At 36.3% G+C, this 18,004-nt stretch overlaps 1 long non-coding RNA gene and 1 other non-coding gene across 2 annotated transcripts; both read left to right on the top strand.

Moving 5' to 3' along the window:
- Positions 1-14,084: 14,084 nt before the first annotated feature.
- Positions 14,085-14,985, top strand: LOC133704384 (uncharacterized). The gene is made up of 2 exons (XR_009844056.1): positions 14,085-14,657; positions 14,736-14,985. It is a non-coding gene; the product is annotated as an uncharacterized LOC133704384 (long non-coding RNA).
- A 397-nt stretch (positions 14,986-15,382) lies between these two features.
- On the top strand, positions 15,383-15,454 carry TRNAH-GUG (transfer RNA histidin (anticodon GUG)). Its single transcript has one exon. It is a non-coding gene; the product is annotated as a tRNA-His (tRNA).
- Positions 15,455-18,004: the final 2,550 nt, after the last annotated feature.

An 18,004-nucleotide genomic window follows, 5' to 3' on the forward strand; every position in this document is an offset into this window, starting at 1 on the left:
ACCACATATACACTTCTATGCATTTCCATATTCCTGTTCATGTCCAAACCTATGGGAGAGATGCAAGCCTAATTAAGACCTACAATTAGTTAATTAGAGGAAATAAGTGAAGACGAGTCCGAAGCTTTGAACTCAGCTAATGAGGAAGTTAAGGTTATTGAAAGCTAGCAGAGGTCCCGGCGTAAAGAAATTGTAATGAGTTTCAAAATAAAAAAAATCAAATAAAAGCCATAGAGATCGTACATAATTCTTAGAGGTATAAAAAACATATTTTATAAGAAATAAGTCTTAAAGAAGTTAAGGTTATTGAAAGCCTTTCCATCACCTCAGGCCTGCCACCAGAAACACAAGCTTTAATGAGAGAAATGGAGAGGAGAGGAGAGGAGAGAAGAGAGATATTATCATACCTGTTAGTGGCACCAATGATGAAAATACCAGGGCGCTGATCTGAACCATCGTCTAACTCTACACAAGCAACTGCAATTACAGGCATACATTAATCCATACAAACAGGAAACAAGTTAATATTGAGTAGAGAAAAACACATGTTTCCATTCAGGAAATGTTACTGACCTTGTTTATAAGCCGCTCGACAACCCACCCCCTTCTTTTCCACGAGTTATCGTCAAAGCATCCACCTATATAAAACAAAATGAATCAGTTGCAAAGTACAACAAACTTAATGGATCTCAGATTACCCAGAAGAACACATGCAATGTTCAGAGAGCCTCATCAGCCAGAAAGAAAACCCACTGTGAGTACTTTACAGGTCATTAAATTTGAATCTCACAAATTAAAGTCAAATAGATCAAAGAGGAAAGAACAATACAAACATGGAGTACTTTAGAATTTCCAATGTACACAAAATTCAGAGTTCACTAGAGTAAGGAAAATGCCAAATATTTCAGTCTTCTATCTTTCCAATATAGATATCCATCATATGAAATTAAATAACTGGAAACTGGTGAATACAAAGACATGAGAGCCACAAACCTCACCAAAGAAGATTGTGCATGGCAAGCATGTTCTTGCACGACAGAACAATGGCCGAACTGCCAGTTCACTTTCTCCAACATGCTTATTCAGAAGTTCAGGACCCTAACAAATCATGGGACTGGTCATCATTAATGCTTTCATTGCTTTGACAAGTTGAGCGCTTGTAAATAATTTTTTCTTTCAGTCTGATCCAATGCCAATTTTTGTATGTCTTCAGTTTTTAGGCGAGTCTGAATACTGAATAGAACTTACAATTTCTAGGGACTGATTTGTCAATTTATAAATGTACAGAAAAATGATTTTTCAATTTTATTCATTTTTTTTCTAAGATATATGGTTTTGTTTTGGCCCAACAGTAATGGGGGGCATTATCCTTCCTCATTTAATATGGTTATGAGTTATGAAAAGTAATTTCTTATAACTTTCTTAGTTTAGATGTGGAAACATCTTTGAATGGATTGGAAGAATGGAGTATTTTCAGTGTGCAAAAAACTAGTTTAAAAATACAATTAATTGGTTGTAATTAGAAAAACAAGGGTCGAAGAACACTTTGATTGCTTTTAATTAATTCATCTAGCATGTTTTGAATATTTGAGAGAAATAATTACTTAATTAACAAAAACACTTGTTTTTTTCAAGTCAAATATTCGTGTATATTTCGTAATTTTATATAAGCATAGAGATATTTCATCTGTTAAATTGCATGGAGAGGAAACGAATCGATGAATATTTGCATTTTTCTTCTTCTTAATTTAGTTCTCAATTGAAAAGGATCAATATGAGGCATCGTTCTTGAATAAATGAGTTTACTTCCTGCAAAGGTAAAAGGGCCGGAGCTCCAGGTTCAGAGTATATATATAATAATAAAATACCCATCCTGCTATTGGATTGATCTTTGATCACATAGAGGGATCGAGAACCATCTCTTCTAAAAAAGATACAGAAAATAAGTTTTATTTATTTATTTTTTCCCCAATTGATGCCACGGCAAACCACACGCATATATGCAATTGCATGCACAGTGGCACAACCTGCTTAATTACATTTTAAAGCTCTAAGCAACCTTGTACCCGAGACGATAAGCATATTTGATGAGACTATCCAACTCATCCTTGTCTACAACCCCATCGTGGTTGGCATCGGCATGGTGGAGCCCACGGGCGGCTCTAAAGGCAGGGATAAGCGCACCCAGACGACCGAAGGCATGCTTTAGCTCTTTCTTGCTGAGAACACCGTCCTTGTTGATATCGGCCTGCATGAAAATTGCCCTCAGCTGCTCTTCAGTTAGCTGAGAAACAGGTGGTTTAGGCACGCGTCGTTTAGGTTCCTTGACTTCAAACCCCATGGTCCCGATGGAATTATAAGAGATTAGCTTAATTTGAACGTAAGAGATGTTTTCACGCTACGATTTTTGCAAGTTTGAAAGCAAGGCTTATATATATATATATATATACATGTCTCGAGTAATCAATCAATCAATTCAATAGTACATTCCATGCACACCGACTTATCTACATGCAATATTCCATATAAAAAAATGCTCTACTTTAGACAAATAATGCGTGCAGCTTTACGGATATATATGTCATGATCTTTGCTTATCTTTGATCCTTTTATTTTGGACCACATATACACTTCTATATATTTCCATATTCCTCTTCATGTCTAAACCTATGGGAGAGATGCAAGCTTAAGGCCTACAATTAGTTAATTAGAGGAAATAAGTGAAGACGAGTCCGAAACTTTGAACTCGGCTAATGAGGACGCGGTGGAAATATATATACATATCATTTTCTAATTAATCCAAATTTGACATGGCTGCCATACCCCAGTGTTTTAGATCAGTAACAAGTGTCAGGGCATGACATGGCTGCTAAATCTCAAGCACTGGGAATGACATGGCTGCCAGACACATGACACTAGGGTTAGACTTGTCTACCAGATCTTAGACGCTCGGGTCTAGCAAAGCAGTCAGACTCCAAGCACTCGGGTCAGACATGACAGCTAGACCCTAGCGCTTTGGGTGTGGAAAGGCTGACAAACCTAGGCATCATAGTTATGACAAGGGTGTCAGACCTATGTTAATTGAGTTTGATAGGAGATGTCATACCAAAAAAAAGTTGAGTCTGGCACAAACAAACCCAAGTTACTTGGGTTTGGAAGGAGATGCCATATCTAAAGAGTGAGTCTTATTATTATTGTTGTTATTATTATTGTTACTGTTACTGTTACTATTACTGTTATTTTTATTATTATTATGATTATTAGTATTCTTATTCTTATTAATAAATTTTTTAAAAAAATATTATTACTATGGAAGAAAAACATAAATTTGATTTAAAATGTAAAATTAAAAACTATAAGAACTTGAGTCAGACATGTTTAATATTATTAATAATTTTTTTTAAAAAATATTATTACTATTGAAAAAAACCAAAGATTTGATTTAAAGAGTAAAATTAAAAATTATTATTGTTATTGTTGTTATTCTTTTCATTATTGTTAATATTATTTATATAATTATTAATAAATTTGAAAAAAAATATTACTATTGGAAAAAAATAGTAATAAGGTCACACATGAGTTTGACATGACTATACCCCAGGAATTAGAGGGGCGTCATATCCAAGTTACTTGAGTCTGGAATGGAATACCATACCCAAAAAACTTGGATCTGGCATCAACATACCCAAGTAACTTAGGTTTGGCAGGGGCGTCGACATAAGTTACTTGGGTCTGGAAGGTGATTCTAAACCCAAGAAACTTAGGTGTCTGAAAGATGATGCTATACCCAAGGAGTGAGTCTTATTGTTATTCTTCTTCTTCTTCTTATTATTAATATTATTCTTATTATTCTTTTTTTTTCTTTTCTTATTATTATTAAAGGTTGGGCACGACCACACCCTAAAAACTTGGGTATAACATTATAGCTAGGCACAAGATTCTTAGATCTGACATGACCTAAGTCTCTTGGTATGGCATTGCTATCTTATCCAAGAGATTTAAAATATTTTCTATATTCTTAATATTTTTTATATTTTTAAAAAAATTTATATTTACCGGACGCGAGCCAATATAATATAATAGTTTTAGAACTAAAAAGTTAACATTCTCAAAGTTGGTGGAGCACCCTTTATCACTTCGCGGAATTTTCGACTGAATTTTCTCTCTTTTTTCTTGAACTTACATTTGCCACCGAATCTTGCAAGTGCTGCAGTCACAAGTCAAGATCTAAAGATCAGTTCTCTTTCTCCCTGTCGACCGCGCTGCCACCAAACATTCACCCCTAGCCACTTAACGTCGTCACCGCCACTTCCTCCACGAATATTTTGATAGTTTCTTCATTTCCCTCTATCCCGCCTTCAATTGTTAGTAAAAATTGATGTATATCTAAGTCTCTACGGAAAGAGATCAATTGACACTGTTCTTTAACAAATGATGCATAACCGATGGGGCTGTAGTGTTATTCCTGCAAAAACAAAAGGGCTGCGCCCAGGTTCAAGTTAAATATTCTAATCGAAGAAAGAAGAGGAAGACCCCTTTCTTCTTTTCAAAAACACTAGAAAAGAAGATTTCTTCTTCTTCTTTTTACTTTTGATAATCCCATTTTATATTTTTATGGATTGAGAAAAATAATCTTATCCCATATCTTGATTTAATAACAAGTAAAATTATGTAGAATTATTTTTCATGCTATAAAACAATCACAATTAGCTTACAAAAACTATATAGAATGACGTTTGTCATAGACACATCTCTTAGAGAAGTTTGATTGCTTCCACAGATATGCTGGTGACGATTGCGTGATCCGAAAAATCCTTTTGCCCAGTGAGGAGTTTGACAAGTTCCGAGGAGGGCATACTAAAGTAGCTAAACCACATACCCATGTATGCTGAGAACGTCCTAGAGAGGGTTATGATAAATTGAATGTGGATGGCAGCTGCCTTGGAAATCCTGGTAACGTTAATGGTGTTAGGATACTGGCATGCAAACCCGACAAGATAAAAGGCAAAGAATATGATAAAATGAGAAATTAGACACACAAGAATTTACGTGGTTCACCCAATTTGGCTACGTCCACGGGCAAGTATAGAAGGATTTTACTAAGTAATGTGGGAATTACAACCTCTCTCTACTAATAGGAGAACAACTGAAATCTCTCTATTAATAGGATAAAACACCTCACTTACTCTCTCACAAATACCTTACAATTTTGTGGGATTACTTTCCCTCTCTCACTCTTCTCTTCCTCTCTTGTTGTGTGCAAAATAAGCTTGGATGCATTGCCTATTTATAGGCAAGCATCCAAGCAATGGGCAAGGCAAGGTGCCTACATTTATTGACTAAGGTGGAAAGGATGGCTTCACCTTCTCCCACCATTGTTGACTTAGGTGAAGGATGGCTACCATTATTGACTTAGGTGGTTGGCTTCACATTTCTAATTCAATCTTGGTGGCTGGTGGTGGCTGGCTTCACATTCTCCCACTTGAAGACTTTGATGAGTTAATCAAGTCTTCACACATGATCTTCTGTGATTCTTCTATCCTTATACTTGCCATCTGCATGCTGCTTACGTTTCTACTAGGCCATAAGAGGATTTACACCATATATACTTATCAGTGTTGACTTGTTTAGTTAAAGCATCTGCTGGGTTTTCCTTTGTGTGAACCTTCTGAAAATCTACACTTCCATCTTCCACCACTTCGCGAACAAAGTGATACTGAACATCTATGTGTTTTGTTCTTGAATGAAACGCGGGATTCCTTGCAATATGCAAAGCACTCTGACTATCACAATACAAAAGAATATTCTCTTGTTTGTGCCCGAGCTCCTCCATAAGTTTCTTCATCCATATTGCTTCTTTACAAGCTTGTGTAGCTGCCATGTACTCAGCTTCTGTTGTGGATAAAGCTACAACAGTCTGAAGTTTAGAGACCCAGCTTACAGCTCCTCCTGCAATTATAAACACATAGCCTGTCGTGGATTTTCTTTTCTCAAGGTCGCCAGCAAAATCTGAATCAACATAACCCTTGACAGTAAATTCTGATCCTCCATAACATAAGGCAGCATCTGAGGTACCCTTGATGTATCTCAAGATCCTCTTAATAGTATTCCAATGCTCTCTACCAGGATTTGCCATGTATCGACTAGCTGCTCCCACTGCTTGTGCAATGTCTGGTCTTGTACATATCATGGCAAACATTAAACTTCCCACTGCTAATGCATACGGTACTCGAGACATCTCCATCCTCTCTGCTTCATTGCTAGGAGACATACTTGAGGATAATTTGAAGTTAACAAGAAGTGGGGTGGAAATTGGCTTACAATCTTGCATGTTGAAGCGTCGCAAGATCTTCTTCAAATAATTCTTCTGAGAAAGCCAAATCTTCCTCTTACTTCTATCTCGGTGAATTTGCATCCCTAGAATCTTATTTGCTGGTCCCAAGTCCTTCATATCAAACTCCCCAGCCAACTGTGCCTTCAATTCTTGGACTCGATCTTTGTTGGGGCCTATCACCAACATGTCATCCACGTACAACAACAAAATGATGAAATCTTCTTCAAACCTCTTGTAATACGTACAATGGTCTGAACTGAGTCTGTTGTACCCAAGGCTAATTATGAAGGAATCAAATCTCTTGTACCAACACCTCGGCGCCTGTTTGAGACCGTATAGAGATTTGTTCAACCTGCAAACCAAGTTCTCCTTGCCTGTTTCAGCAAAACCCTCTGGTTGGAGCATATAAATTTCTTCTTCAAGTTCTCCATGAAGAAATGCAGTTTTCACATCTAACTGCTCTAAGTGAAGATCAAATATAGCACACATCGCCAAGACTACTCTGATTGTAGTAAGTCGTACCACCGGAGAAAATATCTCATTGAAGTCTATCCCTTCTTTCTGAACATAACCTTTCACCACCAATCTTGCACGATACCGCTCTACTTGATCATTGCCATCACGCTTTATCTTGTAAACCCATTTGTTGCCAATGGCCTTTCTTCCTTGTGGTAGCGGAACAAGATCCCAAGTGTTATTCTTGTGTAGAGCTTCAATCTCCTCTTGCATTGCTGTCATCCACATAGATACATCTGTGCTTTTGATAGCCTCATGGAAAGTTGATGGCTCTCCATCCTCTGTTAGAAGACAGTATGCAATGTTACTCTCAGTAACATATTCTGAGTGCCAAGCCGGTGGCCTTCTTTCACGAGTCGACCGCCGAACTTCAGGAGTTTCAGTTTATATTTGTTCTTGCTCTTCATGCTCTGGTACAACTTCAGAAGAAGCATGATTTGGAGTATTTTCCATCTGGACTTCTGTAGTCTCCTTTAAAATGCTATTATTTTCTTCCATTTGCATTTTATCTTCTGCAAATATAACATCTCTGCTGATGACTACCTTGTAGGCAGTGGGATCCCACAGGCGATACCCCTTAACTCCATCAGCATATCCCAAGAATACACATTTTCTGGATTTTGAATCCAGCTTGCTAACTTCTTGTGTCTTGTACATCACGTACACAAGACTTCCAAATATATGCAATCGAGAATAATCAGCTGGCTTCCCAGTCCACATCTCCATCGGTGTCTTCAGCTCAATTGCAGTTGATGGAGATCGATTTATCACATAACAGGCGGTATTGACTGCTTCTGCCCAAAATGACTTTTCTAGACCTGCAGCCTTCAACATTGCTCTTGTTCTTTCTAATAGAGTTCTGTTCATCCGCTCTGCCACTCCATTTTGTTGTGGAGTGTATGCCGTTGTGAACTGCCTTTTGATACCTTCATGTTGACAGAAGTTATCAAATTCATCACTGGTATATTCTCCTCCATTGTCAGTCCTTAAACACTTGATCTTCTTTTCAGATTCAAGTTCCACCCGATCTTTGAAAGTTTTAAAGACTGCGAACACATCTGCCTTCCTTCTAATTGGATACACCCAACATCTCCTAGAGAAGTCATCTATGAATGATACAAAGTATCTTGCTCCTCCCAAGGATACAACCGGTGCTTGCCAAACATCAAAGTGAATCAGGTCTAAGATGCATTTGCTCTTAGTTGTTGATGTGCCAAACTTCAACCTGTGCTGTTTGCTTGTAACACAATGCTCACAAAAGGGTAAAGTAACCTTTGTAAGCCTAGGGAGTAACTTCTGATCAGAGAGAACTTTCAAACCTTTCTCTGACATGTGGCCTAGTTTTTGATGCCATATCATCGTCTTCTCTTCTGCAGGACTGGCTGATGCGATTGACGCTTCTGCCACATGATGTGTTTCTCCCATTAATACAAACATGTTTGCAACTGTCTTTCTCGCCTTTAAAACCACCAGCGCTCCTTTGACAATTTTCATTATTCCATTGTCTGTTCGGATCTTACAGCCAAGACTATCAAATTGGCCTACGGACAAAAGATTCTTCTTCAAGTCTTTCACATGTCGCACTCCTGAAATAGTGCGAATTAAGCCATCATACATCTTCAATTTGATGGTGCCAATGCCAGCAATCTCTACAGCATGATTATCACCCATGAACACTTTGCCTCCAGAGATAGGTTCATATGTATGGAACCAATCTCGATTAGGAGTCATATGCCATGTTGCTCCTGAATCCATTAGCCAGACATCAGTAAACTCTTCTCTATCTGTAGAGATTGTCGCTGCTTCACTATATAAAACCTCCCCATCTTCTGAGGTGCTCGCAACACATCCTTGAGGTTTTGATGACTCTGCAGTGTTCTCTATACCCTTTTTAAACCAACAATCCCTTTTGAAGTGCCCTTTTCTGCCACAGTTGTAGCATTTCACAGTCTTCTTGCTTCTTGATTTGGACCTCCCTTGCCTTTGACTCCCACTGGAGCCACGCTCCGTTGATCTCCCTCTTGACACCAACAATGCCTCTGCTTGGTTTGAACTATTTCTGTCTCCTTTATTTTTGCGCCTATTTTCTTCTTCCAAGATGGAAGCTGCAACATCATCAAAGACTAAATAGTCTGTGAGGATATTATTGGTCAAATTGATAATGAGTTGATCATACGAATCTGGAAGACTTTGAAGTAGAAGCTCTGCACGTTCACTTTCCTCTATTTGTTGACCCAACGTAGTGAGTTGTGAAAATAGAGTTCTTATTGTGTTGATGTGGTCAGTCACCGCCGTGGTTTCTGCCATTCGAAGGGTATAAAGTCTCCGCTTTAAGAAAATCTTATTGTGCAAAGACTTGGACTCATATAGCTTTGTTAGAGTCTCCCATATCTCCTTAGCTGTTTTCTTCTCCGCCACACTTGATAATACTTCATCGGCTAATGCTAAATGTATGTTAGCAATAGCATTGCCATCCATCTCATTCCATTTTGCATTATCAGTGATCTCCGCGGGTCGATCCCCAATTGCTGCCAAGCAATTGTCTTTCCTTAAGATTGCCTTGATTCTCATTTTCCAGAGTGAGAAATTGCTCTCATTAAACCTTTCAATCTCGTACTTTGCTGCCATTTTATTCACCGTGATCTATTCAACTATCACCGTTTCACAGAACTGTAACGTATACAGAAATAATATCGTGTGAATAATAATTCACTAAGTAAGTTCCTAGGAAAGATTGGAGGGGTCACAAACGGTCCCGCTTAAAACCCAATCTCCTTAGACAGAACTTCCTAGACTGTATTTAATCACCGCACTGACTTTCTATATACGCCAACAGTAACTTATGTGAACAGTACCGTATGGGTGAATAGTGCCGTATAGGTGAATAGTGTCGTAGACGTGAATAGTAACCGTATACACGAATAACTTTTGTGTATTAACAACACCAACCAGGAAGGCTCTGATACCACTGTTAGGATACTGGCATGCAAACCCGACAAGATAAAAGGCAAAGAATATGATAAAATGAGAAATTAGACACACAAGAATTTACGTGGTTCACCCAATTTGGCTACGTCCACGGGCAAGTATAGAAGGATTTTACTAAGTAATGTGGGAATTACAACCTCTCTCTACTAATAGGAGAACAACTGAAATCTCTCTATTAATAGGATAAAACACCTCACTTACTCTCTCACAAATACCTCACAATTTTGTGGGATTACTTTCCCTCTCTCACTCTTCTCTTCCTCTCTTGTTGTGTGCAAAATAAGCTTGGATGCATTGCCTATTTATAGGCAAGCATCCAAGCAATGGGCAAGGCAAGGTGCCTACATTTATTGACTAAGGTGGAAAGGATGGCTTCACCTTCTCCCACCATTGTTGACTTAGGTGAAGGATGGCTACCATTATTGACTTAGGTGGTTGGCTTCACATTTCTAATTCAATCTTGGTGGCTGGTGGTGGCTGGCTTCACAAATGGCTCTTGGTTGGTGAGGTTTTCGGGCTTCTCTGGTGTTGGTTCAAATCTCTTAGGGGAGCTGCAAGCTATTAAACATGGGTTGCAACCCGCTTGGGATAGAGGCTGCAGAAACAGACTCTGTAACTCTGTAGCTTTAAACGTGTTAGCGGTGTCTCAATTGTTGGCGGCGCTCTTGATGCTAAAGGATCATCCTAATTGTGCGGTTGCAAAGCCAAAGGCAACAATTGTCCTGCTGGAGCTACGGTGTTATATAATTGCTGCTTAATTTAATATCCAGTGATGTAGTGACTTAGGATCTGCTCCTTGAACAGGTCAATCTTAAGCCGGATTTGATATCTATGGTGATAGCTGCTCGTGATAGTCCAAACACAGATGAAATCCATACAAAAAAGTCTACATGTTTTGTGATTGTGAATTCTTCGATTAAGACGGGGGATGTTTGTATCTCAATTGGATCCGAGACTAAGAACTCGTGGATCGAAGAGGTTGTATATGGTATTAGACATGGTATTATTAGGTGAGAAATAATGTAATTAGAGCCTGCAATCCATTTGATTAATTTTCTTATATACATATTATATATCAAGATAATTGACATTAGGGACAATAATTGTGGGTACGTTGTGTTTTAGTATTGGAAGCATAGGAAGCTGGAAGAGCCAAGAGCTCGGAATGTTACAATTATCAGGACAATTTTTGCTGATACTCGAAATGAACCAGAAAATTAGGTTAGACAACTCCAAATTAACGCCATAGATCCCAAAAGATGAAGAAAAAAAGAAAAGGTGTACATCCTCTTCCGAATCATCACAGGCCATAGGGTCCCCTTAGCACCATTAGTTGGTCCAAATTTCGGGCGGACGATCCATCTCCAGTGATCAACCCACACAAATAACCATTAGCAACATGCTAATTAATAATCAATTTCTTCTTTTTGCAAGCGTGGAAAAGATTTGTATAATAAAACACTTTAATTACTTGTTTATTGCAAGAATTGGAGACCTTGATTTTCAAAATTCTTAAATCCATCCTTTTGTCCGTGGCCAGCTATGCTTCCACATAATAGCTTTGTTAAGTTGTCAATTATTTGATTTCCAGACTGTGTGGATTCACAACATCTTGATTTGTTGAAATATTAAGAATCTGTTTTTGGTTTTTTCCCCTTGTTGTTTATGATATTCAGGTTGTGGGTTCAATGAACTACTTCCTTAAAATGAAAATATATCAATGCAGTTCGGGTATTTTCATTTCACAGAGAAAATATATAATTGATATTTTTAATAAATTCAAGCTAGAATCATACAAAAATATAGCATTTTCACTAGCACAAGATGAGAAATTTTCAAAAAATAATGATGAGTAACTTGACAAACCCTATGCATATAGAAGCTTAGTAGGTTAGCCTATTATATTTGACATCAACTAGACTTGCCTCGATGTTTCCAGCTGATTTGCTTTTAAGATTCATAAGTTCTCTTAGCAATGTTTATATAAGAGTTGCTAATAGGGTGCTGAAGTATGTTTAAGATACAATAAATCTTGGCATCTGGTATTTAAAGACAAAGAGAGTTAAACTAGATGACTATGCTGACAGTGACCGGGAAGGAAGTGTTAATGATATGAACAACATTTTAAGTTATGTATTTACAATTAGTTCATACACCATTTGATGGAATGCAAGAAAATAAAAAGTTATGGCACAATCTACTGTAGACGCTGAGTATATTTCCTTGACAGCTGCTGAAAATCAAGCAATATAATTAAATAAATTGCTTGTTGATCTAGGCTAATAACAAAGCTCACCAACTGGGCTTTACTGTGACAATAAATCAGTCATTGCTATTGCTCAAAATCTTGTTCAACATAACAAGACTAAGCACATGAATGCAAAATTTCACTCTATAAGAGAAGCTGAAAAGAATTCACCTGTCAAGTTGCATTACTGTTCAATTGTTGTACAACTTCTTGATATAATGACTAAGGCACTTCCTAAATCAACTTTGGAATTTTCAAGGATGAAACTTGGTTTGTCCAAAAAAACCCAAAAAACCGCTCTAAAAACTGAACTTAACCCAAAATAAAAAATCAATTTAAGCTCAGATTTATTTTTTTTATGAACTTTTAAGGTACAAAAATATCTAATATAAACTACCTGCATCAAATGAAAAAATTTGATAAAAAAATGTTTTTTTGGTGGCCTAAATTGATGTCAATGACAAGTTTCTCTCTCTACCGCTGGAATCCAGCAACCCCCCCTCTCTCCTCTTTCAATCAGGGAAAAAAAACAAAAATAAACCTCTACACTAAAATGAAATTGGAATAATTTTGAGGGACCATAATTATATAATTTACGTGATTGTTTAAATTGAAGGACCGGAGTGAATATTTTTTAAACTTATGGTACGTCATCTATATTTGTTGTATTTTTTATTTCGGCCCCCCTATTTTTTTCATAAGAATTTTAAATTAATTGCTTCTTAAATAAATCTTGATCATCTAAAAACAAAGTTTAAGGATTAAACTAAAAAAATAAAATTTTTCACAGTAACAAATATACTGTGAAAAGTCCACATATTTTAATATATAAGTTGAGCACTTGTAAATAGTTTTTTCTTTCAGTTTGATCCAATGCTAATTTTTTGTATGTCTTCAGTTTTTGAGGCGAGTCTGAATATTTGCATTTTTCTTCTTCTTTTTAATTTAGTTCTCAATTGAAAAAGATCATCAATATGAGGCATCGTTCTTGAATAAATGATGCGTGGATCAATTTCAATGTGACTGTAGTTTTCTTCTTGCAAATGTAAAAGGGCTGGAGCTCCATATAACAATAAAATACCCATCCTGCTATTGGATTGATCTTTAAGCACATACAGGGAGAACCATCTCTTCTAAAAAAGATACAGAAAATAAGTTTTTTTTTTTTTTTTTTCCCCAATTGATGCCACGGCAAACCACACGCATATATGCAATTGCATGCACAGTGGCACAACCTGCTTAATTACATTTTAAAGCTCTAAGCAACCTTGTACCCGAGACGATAAGCATATTTGATGAGACTATCCAACTCATCCTTGCCTACAACCCCATCGTGGTTGGCATCGGCATGGTGGAGCCCACGGGCGGCTCTAAAGGCAGGGATAAGCGCACCCAGACGACCGAAGGCATGCTTTAGCTCTTTCTTGCTGAGAACACCGTCCTTGTTGACATCGGCCTGCATGAAAATTGCCCTCAGCTGCTCTTCAGTTAGCTGAGAAACAGGTGGTTTAGGCACGCGTCGTTTAGGTTCCTTGGCATCAAACTCCATGGTCTCGATGGAATTATAAGAGATTAGCTTAATTTGAACGTAAGAGATGTTTTCACGCTACGATTTTTGCAAGTTTGAAAGCAAGGCTTATATATACACATACATGTCTCGAGTAATCAATCAATCAATTCAATAGTACAGTCCATGCACACCGACTTATCTCCATGCAATATTCCATATAAAAAAAATGCTCTACTTTAAACAAATAATGCGTGCAGCTTTACGGATATGTTCTGATCTTGCTTATCTTTTATTTTGGACCACATATACACTTCTATATATTTCCATATTCCTGTTCATGTCTAAACCTATGGGAGAGATGCAAGCTTAAGGCCTACAATTAGTTAATTAGAGGAAATATAAGTGAAGACGAGTCCGAAACTTTGAACTCAGCTAATGAGGACGCGGTGGAAATATATATACATATCATTTGCTAATTAATCCGAATTTGACCATATCTATCCTTAAAACCTCTTCAAGTTACAACGTCAACTAATTAAACCCTTCAAGTACTTCCATAAGTTCTCATTACTATTAACACAATCATTACAATTAATCAAGCATCTCCCTCCTTTTGTGTCCCGAGAGCAAAGAACATGGCTAAGTTGTGTCTTCATTCTCTGCTGTTTGCTTGATCCTCGTAAGTTCACACATTAACATATCATCCACCGGAACAAGTTATAATTAATGTGCTAACTTGGACTCCACACAAGCCTTCCTTGATGCTTGGACTGCTGCATGTGGCTCTACCAATTCAAACAATGATTTGCATACCTAAAGTAAGGTATTTGCTTGGCTCAGTTTCCTTTGAAGGTCATAACTACGTACACAAGTGCTGATATTACTTTAAGGATTGATGGCACCAGATTGCTCATGAGGATTATCGCATACTTGGTCAAGCCAATGATTGGCTTAGCTTTGAACGTGCTAATTAGTGGTGTCTCAATTGTTGGCGGCGCTCTTGATGCTAAAGGATCATCCTTGTGGGGTTGCAAAGCCAAAGGCAACAAGCTGGAGCTACGGTATTCTATAAATTGTTGCTTAATTTAATATCCAGTCTAAGGAAGCACTTGTAACTTGGGATTTGATTCCTTGATCAGGTTAATCTCAAGCTGGGTTTGATAACTATGGTGATAGTTGCTGCTGATACTCCAAATATAGATGGAATCCATGTCCAAAAATCTACATGTTTTGTGATTGTGAATTCTTCGACTAAGACGGTGGATGATTGTATCCGAACTTGTGGATTGAAAGGGTTATATGTGGCGTTAGACATGGTATTATTAGGTGGGAAATAATGTAATTAGACCCTGCAATCCATTCGATTAATTTTCTTATATACATATTATATATCAAGATAATTAACATTAGGGACAATAATTGTGGGTATGTTGTGTTTTAGTATTGGAAGCTTAGGGAAGGGAGCTGGAAGAGCCAAGAGGGCAGAATGCGATAGTTATCAGGATAATTTTTGCTGATTCTCGAAATATATATTCAACCTGTGGGTCCAATTGATGAAGATGTTGAGAGAAGAAGATTAGTTTGCCTGTATTTGACAAAGGGTAATATGAACTGGATTTGTTATAGATTTTTTCATCAAATGTCACATTGGGAGATATGATTCACCGACTGCATTTCACAACGTTAATTTATGTTTCCTCAGACTATCAGATGACGTTACGAGAAGATTTAGAGTTAAACAAAAGATATGGAATTAATTTGTTGTTTAGTAGTTCCTTAGCATCTCGTGGCTGTAGTTTAGTGGTAAGAATTCCACGTTGTGGCCGTGGAGACCTGGGCTCGAATCCCAGCAGCCACATCCGGTTCAATATTGAGCTTTTCAAGGCTGTTGTTAATTTGGACCGTGTGAATTGTTGTTTTTAAAATTGTTTAAAGAATAAAAATTAAATATAATAGATAAAAAAAAATTGAAAGATATGAAATTAAATTTTTTTATTTTATAATTTATTTTAAATAAAATAAATAATAATTAAAATAATAAAAGATCAAATATGATAGATAAAAAAGTTGAAAGATGATGAAATTAAATATATATAATTTTATGAATTATTTTAAATAAAATAAATATTAATTAAAAGAATGTAAACCAAATTTGATAGATCAAACAAATTCAATTAAAAAAATAACAAGAGAAAAAATAACAATAAAAATATTAGGACCAAAATTAATATAAAAATTAAATTTTAAATGATGAAATTGAAAAAAAAAAGTAAAATAAAATATGTAGCAATAAAAAAAATTATAATTAAATTTAATATAATCAATAAATAATATGATATTTTTAGTAATTTTTTAAAAAAATTCAGCTCAAAATCAAGTCAAATATTTTTTTATTAAAAGGTTTATAATGACAATTAAAAAATTTAAGAAATAATTTCCTGAACAAACGTGCGCAATAGAGAAGAATCCAGCAATATGATATTCTTCTCTCACGTCATGTGAGTCTTCTTGGTACGCTAATATTCTTATTTGTTTAACACATAATTAACTGTAATTCTCTCTTATAATTATCAGGGTTGTAGCGTTATTTTGCATAAACTAATAATTACACGTGGCTGATTTGCTTAATAGGAAGAAGACAATTTGCGCATGGCAACGCGAAAGCAAACGTTGAATATTTGACTACTTTTTTTCAAGGGGAAAAAAAGCAACTGCTGAGTTTGTTTTATTTTTTCCTCCAACAAGTAATTAAAGAGAAAAGAAACTTGTTTTATATATTGCATGTAACTCTGTATCCTTTTCATTTAAAACTTTCACCTCATGGAATTCTTATTGATTATTTTCTGATATTGATGTATTTACCCTTGGAGATTCAATGGAAGTGGAAGTTTCCTCGCAGGCATGCCAGGTTAATTTTACTGCTCATGCAGGATTTTATGAGGTCTGCTGCCCTAGGAAAGGGGACAAATTAATTAGTCTATCCTGCCGCTTCCGGCGTTGCTGGCCACGCTTGCTAAGTTGCACGGCTGCTATGCAGTTGGAAGTGCTGGAACAGGCCAAGAGGACGTCGATTTCTTTTACTGTGTTATATGGATCGTCTTATCATCCATTAATGATTCTGCTAAGTTGCTAGTGTTACATAAATGGTAGCTGCTACTAGAGCTGATACAAGAAAGAAATCTTGAAAGCAAAACATTAGGCTGACATTTTCAGGAACAGGCTCGGATTTGATCAAAGAGGAACCTGACCTGAATGCAGCTTTGAGAAGGCCAGAACTGATCAGCTAGCAGCAAGCTTTTCAAAGTACGTACAAGCAAGAAAGATATACAGCATAATTTGCTGCTTGTCACGTAAGTGGTTACTTCTAACATGGTCATTTCCCTCAATGCTCGATCGATCTTAAGTCTAAAACCCCTCGACGAACGTCATGGGATGGCCTTAATTACCTTAATTGCTTGCTTAATTGACAATCATTCACGCCTTCATCCGCGCAATAAAAAATGATCCTTCGTCTTTTACAGCAATATTCCATTAGCAATATTTCGCTTCCTTGTCAGGCCATTGTTCTGCCATTATACTTTGGTTACTGGTACAAACTAGATACTTGTTAAAAAACCATCTCAATTCCAAAGCTTAAGTTATTAGATGAGATTCTAAAATATGATTTATATTATTCTCTAACACACCTTCTCAAGTGAAAGTTCTTTGGATTTGAAACTTGCACAGACCCACATTACCTTGTGCTTAATTTTTTATCAAATAAATGAGGATGGTGAGATTCGAACTCGAGACCACTTGGTCATCAAGACTCTGATATCATGTCAAAGAACCATCTCAACCCAAAAACTTAAGCTATGAGGTGAGGTCCCAAAATATGATTTATATTATTCTCTAACAACCCTTTCAGCAAAATGCCAATTGAATATGGCGATTAATTAATTAGCAGACTCCTTCAAATTAATTTCTTGCATGATTTTCAAATTTTTTTTTATTACAGGTGCATCTGTTGGGTTTCTGAATATCATACACGCACTGAAAATTATAAAATAAAATTATTTAGAAGTTTCCAAGATCTCATTAGACAAATCTAGAGTTGATTATGAATTTATTATTTAATGATCTGATTTTGTTACAGGTGCATCTGTTGGGTTTCTGAATATCATACACACATCGAAAATTATAAAATAAAATTATTTAGGAGTTTCCAAGATCTCATTAGATAAATCTAGAGTTGATTATGGATTTATTATCTAAAAATCTAATTTTCTTTGATATTAAATAATTTTTAAAAATTTAAGTTATTATAAATCACGAGTCATTCAATCCATGCTATTAAACTTTTAGAAAAAAAGTGGTTCACATAGAATTAACAGCTAGCAAAAGTAAAAAAATAAATTTACAAGGCAAA

The sequence above is a fragment of the Populus nigra genome, chromosome 10 (assembly GCF_951802175.1).
Source record: "Populus nigra chromosome 10, ddPopNigr1.1, whole genome shotgun sequence".
NCBI classification, from domain to species: Eukaryota; Viridiplantae; Streptophyta; class Magnoliopsida; order Malpighiales; family Salicaceae; genus Populus; species Populus nigra.